General features: G+C 40.8%; 2 protein-coding genes across 6 annotated transcripts in view; one reads left to right on the top strand and one right to left on the bottom strand.

Annotated features, from left to right (window-relative positions):
* Positions 1 to 5152, bottom strand: part of g3bp2a (G3BP stress granule assembly factor 2a) — a 47783-nt gene extending 42631 nt beyond the window's left edge. For 2 of the 4 annotated variants that reach the window (XM_051928171.1, XM_051928170.1), the window contains exon 1: positions 4883 to 5152. The gene's annotated coding sequence lies outside the window, so the exon portion shown is untranslated. The remainder of the gene's footprint in view (positions 1 to 4882) is intronic. The other 2 variants (XM_028802763.2, XM_051928169.1) reach the window with 1 other exon arrangement.
* The window catches only part of pkd2 (polycystic kidney disease 2), a 913849-nt gene that overhangs the window by 375257 nt on the left and 522530 nt on the right, over positions 1 to 16062 (top strand). The gene's annotated exons all lie outside the window — the stretch shown is intronic.

Consider the following 16062-nt stretch of genomic DNA (forward strand, 5'->3'; position numbering starts at 1 on the left):
ACTACTGCTTAAAGCCACAGAATTTGTTTGCTGTTTTGTTCGGTGACCAAGTGCCTAACAAGATACAAAGGATTTTTAATAAACACTACAAGGCTCAATTCTGTAGCTATGCCTGGGTTGCAGTCCACTATTGACAAGTAACGTTGGTTTTATATCACTTCAAAACACAGGAAATGAAAAATGATCACTTCGATTAAACATCCTGTAAGACGATTCATTGTTGGGAATTATGAAATAGATAACCTTCAAGTGCAAGTTTTAGGTAGAAATGTAAAAAAATGGAAAACTCCAATCATCACTGATACCTGAAATTGCTAATATTTTATTGTACATTCTACGTTACAATCAGTTCAATGTTTCCTAAAGGTTCAAACAAATGTTCAGCAGCAAATGTCAGATACTTGGCACAGAGACACAGACAAATTGATTTGAAAAGCCCGGTTGCAAAATTATTTTCAAAGACAGAAGGTATTTAACAGTCCTTTCAGCTTTTACTGGATCATGTGGCACCAATGTTTATATTTCAGTAATAGTTAATTACTGAAAGCAAAATATGAACATGTTAAAATTCATCATGAATGTGTAAGGGATGCCATTGGTATATTTCCCCCAATTTATAAAAATTATCCAGCTGCTGCCTATAAATCAATCAAAACTGAAACTCAGAACCCACATCTTGTAACAAACAGCTTTTAGTTAAATCTGACCACTGCTTTCCCCAAATTTAAATAACCTTCCTGGCTATTTTTAGTTAGACTTTATTTATATAGTCTTATCGTGTCAACGACAGTCGTATTGCTAATAAATGATTGTTAGTCGTGTAGCCTGACATAATCAAGCTACTCAGTATGACCATTCTGCCACTTGATTTTGTCATAAGAGAGGGCTCATGCGTACACAAGAGCCGACAACCAATGACCCCTCACCCAGAAACACAATGCACGTGATACAACTACAAAGAATAAGGAATGTGGCTGATATTTTGCACATTGAAAACAGGAAAATCTGGAGAGATTCCCCTCTGATGTTACATGTTTTACGCAACACGAAAAAATGGAATTGGAGAGCCTACGTAGGAGCACTGCATCAGACTGAGAGGATGCTACTGCCGTCAAAACAGGGCAAGCTTGCAATACTTTACAGATGTGACACCATACTGGACATTTGTCACAATCTATTCCTATTTGTCATGCCCTGCAATTTTGACAAGTGTTCGGACATCCTCAAAACGACAAGATCGGCAACAACAGTCATCAAGTTTGACATTCCCTCGAACTTAGGGTCATGTAAAGTGATGCTGGCTTTACTTGAATCATCCAAAAGTTTACAGTGAACATGTATAAAAATACTTTGAAAGGTCCAAGTCAACATTTGGCCCCATCAAAATACTTACTTGCATACACACATCACAAACCTTCTGTATATTGGGGGGAAAAGAAACTGGGAAGTTCGCTTACAAAAAGTTAAAACCATACTGGTGTCAGAGCTGACTAACTGTGTGTGAAATACCAGACTGCTCAGACAGTCCTATACAAAGCTTTTCCACTGACTTGACTGTTGTATGTGGATAGAAAGCACATTAGCACTTCCACTCATGACTATCAGTGATGGAAATGGTTATCCTCTGTCTTCAGCATTGAAGCAAGTTGCTTCTATAATTTAGGTTATGAACAAGAAAAAACGTCTGCACCAACTAATACTGCATTTAAAGATTACATATTTTAGAAAAAATCATTGTAGACAAAATTTAACAAATACTGAAGTAGTGAACATCTTTTGTTATCAAAAATATCTGCAGTGACAAATTACGTACTTTAGTAATTACTTGTAATTATTCCTAAAAATATCAACTCATGTTATAAGAGCCACTAGCACAAAATAAAACTAAACACATGCAGTGTTTGAAATGGCCGAATTTAATAGGATTTAAAAATATACAGGTAATACAATAGCACTAGCAGTAAACATGCATATTGCAACAAATTCAAGTTAAAAAAATAAACACCTTTGTCAAGATAACAGCAAAAAGTACAGAAGGGGGCATCATGGCCCATATAGGTGGGCCCTCGCATTCTTGGGGTTTCGTGTTGGACCTTGAAAGAATAAAAGGTCGAGAACCACTGGTGTAGATGGTCTACACTGGGTCCTGAACCTTGTCATATGAAACATCTGAATAACTTACTGTATTTTGACGGACTGTACTTGTTAGAAGTCTGTATCTTTGTGTTTATGAGTAGTAAACGTTGTACAGATGTATGAGGGAAGTGTGACTGTGGCGAGGTCTGTGGTAGGAATGACAGAGGTGGGAATACATCAGAGATCGGCTCTAAGCCCTTTCTTATTTGCAATGGTGATATACCATTTTTTAACATCTTTTTGACTTTTTGATTTTTAACATCTGTGGCAGAGCAAAGGGCGTTCAGCAGGCTCCTATCAATTATGGAGAATCCACTGCATCCACTAAATAGTATCATCTCCAGACAGAAGAGCAGCTTCAGCGACAGACTGCTGTCACTGTCCTGCTCCACTGACAGATTGAGGAGATTGTTCCTCCCCCAAACTATGCGACTCTTCAATTCCACCCGGGGGGGGGGGGGGGGGGGTAAACGTTAACATTATACAAAGTTATTGTCTGTTTTTCACCTGCATTATTATTATCAATCTTTAATTTAATATTTATTGCATCAGTATACTGCTGCTGGAGTATGTGAATTTCCCATTGGGATTAATAAAGTATCTATCTACAGACCAACAGCCGAGATTAGACTGGAGTCCCTGTGGACTGTGACGTTTGCTGATGACATTGTGATCTGCAGCTATAGTAGGGAGCAGGTTGAGGAGACCCTGGAGAGGTGGAGATATGAGAGGAGAAGAATGAAGGTCAGTTGGAACAAGACAGAATACATGTGTGTGAACGAGAGGGAGGTCAGTGGAATGGAGAGGATGCAGAGAGTAGAGTTGACAAAGGTGGAGGAGTATAGATACTTGGGATCAACAGTACAGAGCAAAAGGGGATTGTGGAAGAGAAGTCAACAAGAGAGTGCAGGCAGGGTAGAATGGGTGGAGAAGAGGGTCAGGAGTGATTTGTGACAGACGGGTACCAGCAAGAGTGAAAGGTATGGTATACAGGATGGTAGTGAGACCAGCTATGTTATATGGGCTGGAGACGGTGGCACAGCAGACAGAGCTGGAGGTGGCAGAGATAAAGAGGCTAAGATTTGCACTGGGTGTGATGAGGATAGACCGGATTAGAAAGGAGGACATTAGAGGGTCAGCTCAGGTTGGACGGTTTGGGGACAAAAAGTCAGAGGCGAAATTGCATTGGTTTGGACATGTGCAGAGGAGTGATGCGGAGTATATTGGGAGAAGGATTCTAAGGATAGAGCTTCCAGGAAAGAGGAAGGCCTAAGTGAAGGTTTATGGATGTGGTGAGAGAGCACATGCAGATGATGGGTGTGAGAGCAAGATGACGAGGACAGGAAGATATGGAAGAAGATGATCTGCTGTGGCGACCCCTAACGGTAGCAGCCAAAAGAAAGAATCTGTGTTTATGTTTTTGCATCTAAATCTCCCCTTTACCGGATACTTTCCTAAATGATAATCATCACTAGCTAATATTTGAATAATTACAGTAGATTAAATGTCTCCTCTTTACTATAAAGTTAAAACAAACAAACGTGATTACGTAAAAAAACGGGCATGAAGTGAATAATAATCGCGCGTATGACGTTCTTTAAATAGATCAACACAAATGATGATCTCGAACACGAGACGGAAGGCGCATGGCGTCGATTCACTTTACTTTGAAAGGAGAAGGCCTTTCTAAAATACACCGCACAAAACACACAACACGAGGCCCTGCCAGGAAACCAGGCACGCATCTGACGAGATAAGAATGCGCGCACACGCGCCAGGCAAGCGCGCGACACATAGGCCTCGGCTGGGGATTAGAAGCAGCCGGACTGCCCTAAAATCACACAAACAAGGACGTCGTGAAAGCCGCTCACACTGTCCATTATGCGCGAGGAGCGTTCATTTTAGGGGGGCGAAATTCCGCTGCAAATCCGGCACTCTACTAACACAAGTCGAGTTTCTTTTGTGCTAGAATTAAAAAAAGACACCCTGCCTAACGCTCAGCCGAGAGAAAACGAGCTCGCCCGTTTAAAAAAAAAATAATAACTTGAGCATCCAGTCGCCCTCTGAAACGTAGCGCTTCATTTTCAGGCGCTCAATTCCGGGCACACATCACTGGGCTTATTTCCCCTCCCCAGCCACACAATGCACCGTTTTCTGCTCTCGGGTGTCCAACCACGACATCGTATTAGAAGCCACGGACGACGCTAGCTCGCAGGTGTGTTCCGCAACTCCCATCAGGGCGTCAAAGTGGAGCTTCGGGAACGCGCTGAACCCATGGCGGCAGTGGCGACGCTCGTTATACTGACGAGACCTGCGAGCGGATCGGTACCCGTAAACACTGGGCTCGTGCCAAGTTGTATTTCCTTCTTTTCCCAATCACAAAGAAAAACGCAAATTCAGGAAAACATACCAAGCACGAACAAAAACCCGTACACGAGCGTGTCGAATTGTGGTCGTGAAGGCCCTTCGACGCCCGGGCTCACGCATTACATACAAACCCGGAACAGAGACGCGCGTGACGAAGACGCCGTGCAAAACGGGTATCGAAATAAAATTAAACCGAAAACAACCGAGTACAGCAACTAACAGGGTTAATTCAGTATCGTTACGACCAAACTTCATCACACGCGTTTACTCCACCACAAAACGAAAACTCCCACTCGCGTAGTAGCAAGGCGGACTGCCACAAAGACGAAAGCGCGCTTTTATAAAAAGCGACAGAAAAACCACCGCGGCCAGCACTCACCTCGAGTCTTCAAACACCGTGGAGAAACCCGACAGGAGATGCGCCGCGAACTTCTAGGACTCGGATTGGCTGTGAGGTCTTACTTCTGCTCTCTTTTCGCTTCTACTCGGTATTGCATTGAAAACAATATGTGTATAATATGAATGGTATTAGAAGTCCCACCTTTCACGGAGACTCTGTGATGTTCGTTTTATCACAGAAAGGGATTTAAAGAGACAGATCTGTCTTATTGTCTCACCCCTGCTCTTCAGGGCAGGGAATCCCCGTCACGGCGCGAACAGCCAATCGGGCGGCCTTCTTCAACAATATCTATTGTGACGTCAGGGCGCTCGCTTTCCCGCCCGCCTCTCGCGCCGCCGTTTCCTGTGGAGCGGTGCACCAGATAAAACGTCCGTGCTGCTGTCGGATAACCTGGACAGGAGCGAACATCAAAATTCAACGGGATTTTGCTCGAGTTTCCATTCAGATATTTTTGAACGTTTGGGTGGTGTACACTTACTTTAGCGCTGAAATGCTGAGTAAACATTCTTCATTTCCTCAAAATGTCCATTGGTATCTGAAATTTAGAGATAAAAATAACTTTACTGCACATAATACCCCAATTTGGAGCAATAAATGCATAGCTCATAAACGTGAATCCTTTGTTATCAGAATCTGGATGGACAAAGACATCTGGTCTAATCTGATCTAAGAGAAACGTGTCATTGTTTGGTAAAGAAATATAATTTGAATTCTTCTCCACAGAAATATCATCCAAAGTAATACAAGGATAAGTGTCTGTGTGTGTTTAGTGGACTGTTGTTTGTTTTATTATTTATTTACAGTCATATGAAAAAGTTTGGGAACCCCTCTTAATTCTTTGGATTTTTGTTTCTCATTGACTGAGCTTTCAAAGTAGCAACTTCCTTTTAATATCTGACATGCCTTATGGAAACAGTAGGATTTCAGCAGTGACATTAAGTTTATTGGATTAACAGAAAATATGCAATACACATCCTAACAAAATTAGACAGGTGCATAAAAGTGGGCACCCCAACAGAGATATGACATCAATACTTAGTTGAGCCTCCTTTTGCAAATATAACAGCCTCTAGACGCCTCCTATAGCCTCTGATAGAGATAAGATACTTTATTAATCCCAAGGGGAAATTCACATACTCCAGCAGCAGCATACTGATACAAAATAATATTAAATTAAAGAGTAATAACAATGCAGGTATACAGACAGACAATAACTTTGTATAATGTTAACGTTTATCCCCCTGGGTGGAATTAAAGAGTCGCATAGTGTGATGGAGGAACGATCTCCTCAATCTGTCAGTGGAGCAGGACGGTGACAGCAGTCTGTCGCTGAAGCTGCTCCTCTGTCTGGAGATGATCCTGTTCAGTGGATGCAGTGGATTCTCCATGATTGACAGGATCTGCTCAGCGCCCGTCACTCTGCCACAGATGTCAGACTGTCCAACTCCGTGCCTACAACAGAGCCTGCCTTCCTCACCAGTTTGTCCAGGCATGAGGCGTCTCTCTTCTTTATGCTGCCTCCCCAGCACACAACTATGTAGAAGAGGGCGCTCGCCACAACCGTCTGATAGAACATCTGCAGCATCTTATTACAGATGTTGAAGGACGCCATCCTTCTAAAAAAGTATAGTCGGCTCTGTCCTCTCTTGCACAGAGAATCAGTATTGGCAGTCCAGTCCAGTTTATCATCCAGCTGCACTCCCAGGTATTTATAGATCTGCACCCTCTGCACACAGTCACCTCTGATGATCACACGGTCCATGAGGGGCCTGGTGCTCCAGAAATCCACCACCAGCTCCTTGGTTTTGCTGGTGTTCAGATGAGTGTCTGGATTCTGGATGGAGGTATTTCTGACCATTCTTACATACAAAATCTCTCCAAATCAGTTCAATTTGATGGACAGCCTACTTCGATGATATTCAAGTCAGGGGACTGTGACGGCCATTCCAGAACATTGTACTTCTCCCTCTGCATGAATGCCTTTGTAGATTTCCAACTGTGTTTTGGGTCATTGTCTTGTTGGAATATCCAACCCCTGCGTAACTTCAACTTTGTGACTGATGCTTGAACATTATCCTGAAGAATGTGTTGATATTGGGTTGAATTCATCCGACCCTCGACTTTAACAAGGGCCCCAGTCCCTGAACTAGCCACACAGCCCACCCCACAGCATGATGGAACCTCCACCAAATTTGACAGTAGGTAGCAGGTGTTTTTCTTGGAATGCGGTGTTCTTCTTCCACCATGCAAAGCGCTTTTTGTTTTGACCAAATAACTCCATTTTTGTCTCATCAGTCCAAAGCACTTTGTTCCCAAATGAATCTGGCTTGGCTAAATGAGCATTGGCATACAACAAGCAACTCTGTTTGTGGCGTGAGTGCAGAAAGGGCTTCTTTCTCATCACCCTGCCATACAGATGTTCTTTGTGCAAATTGCCCTGAATTGTAGAACGATGTCCAGATACACCATCTGCAGCAAGATGTTCTTGCAGGTCTTTGGAGGTGATCTGTGGGTTGTCTGTCACCATTCTCACAATCCTGCTCTTATGACACTCCTGGATTTTTCTTGGCCTGCTAGACCTGCTGGTTTAACAGCAACTGTGCCTGTGGCCTTCCATTTCCTGATTCCATTCCTTACACTTGAAACTGACAGTTTAAACCTCTGAGATGTCTTTTTGTAGCCTTCCCCTAAACCAGGAGACTCAACAATCTTTGTTTTCAGATCTTTGGAGAGTTGCTTTGAGGATCCCATGCTGTCACTCTTCAGAGGAGAGTCAAAGGGAAGGAAGCACAACTTGTAATTGACCACCTTAAATACCTTTATATCTCATGATGGGACACACCTGTCTATGAAGTTCAAGGCTTAACGAGCTCATCAACCAAGTAATCAGCATTGAGCAGTGACAGACATTCAAATCAGCACAATGACAAGGGGACCCACATTTGTGCACAGCCAGTTTTTCACATTTGATTTAATTTCATACAACTAAATACTGCGGCACTAAAAATCTTTTGTTTGGAAAACACAGCAGTACTCAGATGTTCCCTAGGAAATGAAAGACATACCACTGTTATCTTTATTGTTGAAAGGAGAGTCAATTATTATGCAGGTCGAGAGGGGTTCACAAACTTTTTCATATGACTGCATTTCTCTTCCTCTGACTCGAGCTTCTGTAAAGTTCTAATTTCCCCTTGGGGGCCAATAAATTACATCTAAAGGATCAAAAACCTTTGCAGTGATAAAATGCATTGCATGTGCCATTCCAGCAGATGCCCCATCCCAAACACTAACACTGCTTTTATGAATTCCATGCCAAATGGCATATGACAGAGACATATATATTGCATTTGCCATTCCAGCAGATGGTGCATCACAAATATCTCTAGTAATAAAGTGCCTTGGAATTTGTCTTTCCTATAGATGGCGCATCCCAGACATTAACACTGATTTTACAAATGCCATACCAAATGAAAGGCATCCAATTGCAGAGCCACAGTAGAAGTCTACAACAGTGGTTCCATGGCAAAAGTGACGTCACCACACGTCTTTAGTACACGCTAATGACTTTAATCCCTAACCATAATTTACCCCCAAATCTTAACCATTTATACTCCATGCTAAGCCCACTATCCCCTAACCTTAACATCCGACATGAAACTGCTGGTGTAGAACTGCGGTGATGTATGGTGCTGTGGCTCTGCAGATGGATATTATTGTACTAAATGGCATATAACAGAACACATGCATTGCATTTCTCTTTCCAATAGATGACACATCACAAACATTTTAATAATAAAATGCATTTGTCATTCCAACAGATGGCACACTCTAAACATTTTAATAATAACATTTATTGCACCTGCCATTCCAATAGATGGCATTTTTATTAATGCATTTTATTACTACACATTTGTGATGCACCATCTGTTACTACATAGACTACAAAATATGTTCCAATAGATGGTATACTTCAAACATAAACGCAGAGCTCTATATTGATTACTGTACTTAGATTTCAACCCATCTTAGACAAGTAGCACGGTCAGCTGAATAATAATACATTACTTTACAAAATATATTTTTAAAATACTAGCCCCCTGCTCGCTTTGCTTTCCAACCCCCGGGTGGGTGCTACACGCTAGTCACTTCATGGCTCTGCTACTCACATATGGGAATGCAGAAGTACAATTTAAACAGATGTTTATTTTCATGGGAATTGTTACATATGCATAATAGAACTAACTAGTTTACATTACAACAAATAATTACCCATTGTAAAAATTAGTAAAACATAATAAATTGAAAGAAAATTATGTTTCATGTTGCAACAGAGGTATTCGTTGCGTTATACGTTTTTGTTCTGTTTGGCTTTGAAATCCATCCATCCATTTTCCAACCTGCTGAATCCGAACACAGGGTCACGGGGGTCTGGTGGAGCCAATCCCAGCCAACACAGGCCACAAAGCAAGAACCAATCCCGGGCAGGGTGCCAACCCACCGCAGGACACACACAAACACACCAAGCACACACTAGGGCCAATTTAGAATCACCAATCCACCTAACCAGCATGTCCTTGGACTGTGGGAGGAAACCCACGCAGACATGGGGAGAACATGCAAACTCCACGCAGGGAGGACCCGGGAAGTGAACCCAGGTCCCCAGATCTCCCAACTGCGAGTCAGCAGCGCTACCCACTGCACCACCGTGCCGCCCTGGCTTTGAAATGAACACACAAATACTTTTTAAACTTACACTTTTACTGCAAACCTTCAGTAAAAACAGTTTTTTTAATTAACTTTTTGTAAATATTGCATTGAATTTTGATTCCGTGTTTAGAGTTACGTCGTGACAACATAAAGTATAACTGCCCGCGAGTAAATTTAATTTCTTTCTCTCTATTAAATAAAACGATTTTTTCGATATTGTTTGTCCCTGTGATTTGTTAATTGTCATAGCAAAAGCTGTTCTAATGGGAAACTGTAAACATTTTAATATGAATGGCACAACAAGATCTCCTTTGGTGTCTAACGTTAGATATACTCCATTACCTTTTTTGTCTCCTGTTAAAATTTAACATGTCAGAATTGTTCGACCAATTCTGAATACAACTAATCTTGTCTCATTGCATAGCCCATCACTCAGACATAAATACGCAATAACATTACGATACGTCCTTCTTTCAACAGTAATTCTTGAGGTGGAAGACTGGAGACGGTGTTAACGGTTGTAGATATTCTACGTGATATTGTAAGCTGATGTTTTCATCTTCCGCACCATCACCACCAACTTTTTCAGCAGAGTCTATTGATACACATTAAACCAATTTACTGTGTAAGCGATTGAAAATTTTCACATTAATTCATTTGATTTCATCATTTCTCGGTGCTAGGATTGCCCGTGTACTCATTTCTTCTGTTGGTATCCCTTCGGGATGAAATTCATCAATAAGATTTGGTCATAATACATTTTCTTTAATTGGGGACTTAAAGTGAGGAAAACGTAAAAATGTATAAGAGCTGAGAGTGCAGGAAGTGTGTCTGACAAAAGCATTCACACCAATGAGAGGTGAGAGGACCACAGGCCGTGGGACGTTAACCTGAAATGGTGGAGAGGAGAGCAGGACTTGAAAAAATCTCTTGGCCAAAGTCTCGTCTCAAGATTTTATTTTATAATAAAGAGATATATTGCTGCCTATATCAATATAGTTTAAAATGTGGTATCGTGCAATATACTGAAACACATTGTAAAATATGTAAATTATTGCCCTTTTTGTATCTTACAATAAGTTTTCTGAAATATAAAAATATTTTCATAATGTAAGTTAAAATACTTGCAATGATGATTTTCATCCATTTTGGTGACCCGCTTATCCAGGTCATGGCACTGAGTTCACATAAGGAACAGTCCCAGAGAGATTTCAGTTTGTGATTTTTAATAAATGTGCACACCTTTCTGGTCACATGTCTTCACTTTGTCATTACAGGTTATGGAGTGCAGATTGATGGGCAAAAATGGCAAATTTTTTCCATTTAAAATGAAACTACAAAACACTAAAGTGTGCGGAAAGTGAAGGGGTCTGAAGACTTTCTGAGTGCAGTATAAATTCATATTCTGCTTTGTCATATCCCATTATGTCTCATTTGGAGACAGTCATTCTGCCTCTAAGTGGCACTCATCATTACCGGTCGTTGTAACCCCACAGCCAAGCCGGGCACAGCTTCTGATTTGACAAACAGTGCATGCACATTGCAATGGAGGTATATGGGTAGGGAAGTGGAGATCCTTTGATTTCTTGTCTCAATAAAACTAGTGAAAAGCACAATGGCTGTTTGGGCAGCCCCTGCCATTAGTATTACCCACCTACCTAACACCTATCAGATGGTTACTGAAAAAGCCCGAGTTAGCCCCACATATGCTTAACAATTACAGACCCATTTCAAAATTACCTTTACTTTCTAAAACACTTGAAAAAGTCATCGCCACACAGCTTCAGTCTTATCTCACACATCACAATTTATTTGAGAAATTCCAGTCTGGCTTCCATACTGGTCACAGTACACAAACTGCACTGACCCACGTTGTAAACCTGTGACGATGAATTCTGCTTCACACTCCCACTTCCTCTTCGGGAGCTCTTGAACCCAACACCATTGATAATGTAGCTGGATGAGCTGGACAATGAGGACACCAACGAAGCAAGGGGAAGGTACAAAACAAATCTAAACAAAATCCCAAAATAAGTGCAGTGCTTCAAGTGTTTAATAAATAAATCTCTCTATTATGATAAAAAAAAATCCTGGGACAAGACGAGACTTTTTCAGAGAGATACTTTCACGTCCTGTGAGACGAGACTTTGTGCCAAGAGATTTAACCAAGCCTGGGGCCGGAAATAAAAGACAAAGAGTAGATGACAAAGTAGAACGTCGTAAATAATTCAAAAACGTTGGTGCGATACACGTGCAGAGCAGGTAAGAGATAATGAAAGTACTAAAATTCAAAAGTCTCAAACAACTGATAGTAAAGATCACATTAGCGCTAACAAACGGAAATTATTACTTGGTGAAATAATGGAACAGCGAAAGGAGATCGAATATATTGGTCGAATTTAAACTTTAAGTCAGAGACTTTTAGATCGTCTAATTTGTGTTGCCATCAGCGAAAAGTTGTGTTTGTTCCAAATGAAGAGACTGTGGACACTAATTTCCTTCTGCGAAATTTAAAAGATTTGTTGTTTGGTGAAAGTGAAATCCACAAACACGAGCGGCAGAGACGCGAAGTGAGCAGGGGGCAAAGCTCCCTAGTAATCCATAAAAAAAGGTAAAATCCAGACGTTTAAAAAACAAGGCTAAAATGAGACTAAAATCCTATAGCAGACATTGAGGTTACACCAGCTGGTATCCTTCAATAAGAGCGCCCACAAAAAGATGAGCTTCAAAAGGGCGACCTCAATTGAGCGTGGCGAATAAAGGCGTTCGTAGATAATTTATATAATAATAGATAGATAATAATAGTAGATAATAAAATATCTACGTGGCATTGCACATAATCTACAGCTTCAAGTGTAACACAACAATGAGTAAGAGCAGAAAATAACGAAATATACAGAGCTTTAGAAATAGTTCATTAGAAGTTCATGCATTAATTATTTGGATGTTTTAATATTCTTGCTTTCGCCTTTTTATACGTTCAATCATTGCCTTTATCTAATAAATTTTCTGTAATAATTTTGTTGCGTTTCCCTTTATTCGCTGTGCCCAATTGACGTCACCCTTTTGAAGCTCGCCTTTTTGTGTGCGCCCTTATTGAATAGAACCACACCAGCCAAGTACAGCTCCTTCCCAGTCTCTCCAGCTTACCCAAAGCTTGCTTAGTGGGAGAGACTTCAGCCACTGGGGTCCTCACACTATCGACTCCCAACTTGGTTGCCTCCACTGGCATCTGCCAGACTACTTGGGATCAGTTGTCCTCCCGTCTTCTCTCTCGCACTCATAGTCATCCTTCAGATCCCTAGTTCGGACTCTTCCACGATTGTACCCACTCACCCTTTCAGTCGGTTTGATCCGTCCATACAGAAAGTGCACTCGTTAAAGTAGTAAATGACTTGCAGGTAAATGCAGACAGAGGCCGTTTATCTGTTCTCATCCTCTTAGATCTGAGTGGTGCATTTGACACCATTGATCACAATATTCTTAGAAATCGCCTTAGTCAATGGGTGGGCCTCTCTGACAGGGTCTTAAATTGGTTTGAGTCCTACCTGGCAGGTAGAAAATTCTTTGCTAGTTGTGGTAAATATACTTCAAAGACCCCTGATATTCTATATGGTAGTCCACAAGGGTCTCTCCTGGGACCACTGCTCTTTTCGATTTACATGCTTCTGTTAGGTCAGATTATCTCAGGGCATAACGTGAGCTACCACAGCTATGCTGATGACATGCAACTGTACTTATCAATAGCACCTGATGACCCCGACTCTCTTGATTCACTGACCCCCAATGTCTTACTTGTGTTTCTGAATGGATGAACAGTAATTTTCTCAAACTAAATAAGGAGAAAACAGAAATTTTAGTGATTGGCAATAATGGATATAATGAGATTATTATAAATAAACTTGATGCATTAGGATTAAAAGTCAAGACAGAGGTAAAGAATTTAGGGGTAACTATTGACTCTGATCTGAATTTTAAATCACGTATTAATCAGATTACTAGGACAGCATTTTTTCACTTAAGAAATATAGCAAAAGTTAGACCCCTTATAACATTGCAAGATGCTGAGAAATGAGTTCACGCTTTTGTTTTCAGTCAGCTAGATTACTGTAACGCACTCCTCTCAGGACCACCCAAAAAAGACATCAATTGATTACAACGAGTGCAGAATGGAGCTGCTAGAATCTTCACTAGGAAAAGAAAATCTGAGCACATCACACCAGTCCTGATGTCACTACACTGGTTACCTGTGTCATTTAGAATTGACTTTAAAATACTGCTTATAGTTTACAAAGCCTTAAATAATCTGCTCCATCTTATATTTCAGAATGTCTGTCTCCTTACACTCCAAATCGTAACCTTAGATCTTCAAATGAGTGTCTGCTTAGAATTCCAAGAGCTAAACTTAAAAGAAGTAGTGAGGCGGCCTTCTGCTGTTAGGCACCTAAAATCTGGAATAGCCTGCCAATAGGAACTCGCCAGGCTAATATGGTGGAGCACTTTAAAAAACTGCTAAAAACACATTACTTTAATATGGCCTTCTCATAGCTTCATCTCAGGTAAATCCTGATGCTCTGTATATTCAATTAATTATCATTATTATTCATGGTACCTCCAAAATCCGTACTGACCCCTACTTTCTCTTCTGCTCTTTTTCCAGTTTTCTGTGCTGGCAATCTGCGTCACCACCACCTGATCAAAGCACCGTGATGTCCCTACATTGATGGATTAAAGACCAGAAGTCCATGTGATCATCATCATCAAGTCCTTCCATGAGAACCCTGAATACTATGAGGACTGATTGAGGTCATTTATGTGAGGTAGAAGGCCTAGAAGGGGCTGGATGGTTTCGTGGCCTCGGACCCCCTGCAGATGTTATTTTTTTCTCCAGCTGTCTGGAGTTTTTTTTCTGTCCTCTCTGGCCATCGGACCTTACTCTTATTCTATGTTAATTAGTGTTGCCTTGTTTTAATTCTTACTTTGTCTTTTATTTCTCCTTTCTTCATCATGTAAAGCACTTTGAGCGACATTATTTGTATGAAAATGTGCGACAGAAATAAATGTTGTTGTTGTCCTTTAATTCTTCTAAAATAACTTCAGGTTGAGTTTTGAAGGTCCTCAAAGTCCTACTGTCCACCACACTAATTGGTCATTTACTCCACATGGTTCTCTGTGTCAAGAAAAACTTCCTAATGTTGTTATCTTTGATGTTAGCATATTGTTTAAAGCACACATTAAAATACTATCCAAAACATGTTTTTTTTCCATCAAAATTAAGACGTTTTCTAAACATGCTGGACACTGAGAAATGAATTCATGCATTTATTTATAGTAAATTTGACTACTGAAAGGTGTTATTCATTGCTTGTTCAAATCGTTCGTTATGCATCTTTCAGTAAATTCAAAATGCTGCTGTATGCATTTGTACAAGAACTAGGAAGTATGAACACATTACCCCTGTCCTCAGGTCCTTACACTGGCTCCCGGTTAAGTTTAGGGATGATTTCATAATCCTCCTTTTAACATATAAAGCCTTAAATGGCCGATGCCCTGCTTACTTATCTGAACTTACTGTTACTTACAAACCTGAGTGCACATGAAGGTCTCAAGATGTTGGCCTACTTAAGATTCCAAGGATTAAGTTCTGACCATTTATTGCCAGGATGCTGTCTCTATCTATATATATAAAAGCCAAATACCACTGAGTCACTCATCACGAAATCTCCCGAACCATGAGGACTTGGAACTTTAAATTTGGAGTGTAGGTTACCCTTGGCCCACCAGTGCTCACTAAAAAATGGTTTTAAAAATTTCTTATAGTTTTTTAGATCCGTTTGTATGTCTGTCCACTTTTCACGAGAGAACCACTTAACGGATTTAGATTGGGTTTTTTTCTATAATTTGCTTGAACATTCTGTTGATTTTACGACTTTCTCATTGCGCTAACTTTCATAGTTTGCTTGCAATACTGATTTATTAGCACAAATCCAAGAGAGACTCATCGGGCTGCATGGCGTGTGCCCTCCTCACTCACACGTCTGCCTCGGGGTGTAACCTTAACTCCGCTTAGTTAGCGAACAAGAGAACTACTTAATGGATTTAGATCATTTTTTTTTCTATAATTTCCTTGAACATTCCGGTTGAATTTGCTACTTCTCTCATTGCGCTAAGAATCAGAGTTCGCTTGCAGGAGTGATATATTCACGCTAATCCGAGAGACAGGCTGCGGGCCAAAGGGAGGGGGAAGAGTGACGTTAGGAATAAAGAGCTTGGCGGGCCATCCCCACTGTCCTAATTCACTAATACACGGGCAAAGCCGTGGGGGATGGGTAGTATATATATAAAATCCAACGTCTGTCTGTCCACTTTTCACGAGAGAACTACTTTATGGATTTGGATCTTTTTTTTTCTAGAATTTACTTGAATATTCCGGTTGATTTTTTCAACTTCTC

This window comes from Erpetoichthys calabaricus, chromosome 5, assembly GCF_900747795.2.
Source record: "Erpetoichthys calabaricus chromosome 5, fErpCal1.3, whole genome shotgun sequence".
NCBI classification, from domain to species: Eukaryota; Metazoa; Chordata; class Cladistia; order Polypteriformes; family Polypteridae; genus Erpetoichthys; species Erpetoichthys calabaricus.